This window comes from Mesitornis unicolor, unplaced genomic scaffold (assembly GCF_000695765.1).
Source record: "Mesitornis unicolor isolate BGI_N332 unplaced genomic scaffold, ASM69576v1 scaffold6318, whole genome shotgun sequence".
Taxonomy (NCBI): domain Eukaryota; kingdom Metazoa; phylum Chordata; class Aves; order Mesitornithiformes; family Mesitornithidae; genus Mesitornis; species Mesitornis unicolor.
In genome coordinates this window covers 7098-7551 of record NW_010202437.1, presented here as the reverse complement: position 1 = coordinate 7551, position 454 = coordinate 7098, and the positions used below count along the sequence as shown (strand labels likewise).

At 64.5% G+C, this 454-nt stretch overlaps 1 protein-coding gene across 1 annotated transcript in view; it reads left to right on the top strand.

Annotated features, from left to right (window-relative positions):
- The window catches only part of LOC104545290 (PDZ and LIM domain protein 7-like), a gene marked incomplete at its 3' end in the record, with an annotated part of 7850 nt that overhangs the window by 2219 nt on the left and 5177 nt on the right, over nucleotides 1–454 (top strand). The gene's annotated exons all lie outside the window — the stretch shown is intronic.

Genomic DNA, 454 nt, shown 5'->3' with positions numbered 1-454 from the left:
CAGCCTGCAGCGCTCTCCCCTTCCCAGGCAGCCGTGTGAAAACCTCTGCGAGCCCACGCAGTGGCCCTGCACCTTCCCCAGCCCTCCAGGGCAGCAAGCTGGGGCTTGCAGCAGCGTGGCCAGGAGCCGGCTGGCACTACTTGCTGCCCAGGGCACCCTCCCGTGCCGGGCAGGAGGAACAGGCGCTGGGTCGAGCAGAAGGGGTACCCATGTCCCACAGGGACGGCAGTGGGATGTGAGTGCAATCAGGCCACATCCAGCCTGGGCGTGGGGTTTGGCCTCACATAGAAGGATGGTGCTGGCATGGGGAAGGGGAGCACAGCTCTGGGGTGGGCTGGGCCCTGAGCACGGGCAAGGAGGGGCCGTGGCTTGGCAACAGGGATTTTTCAGCTCTCTGACGGTGCTGGGAATCTGGCTCGCTCCTTTTATGTTCATGTCGAACAGGACTTGAGGA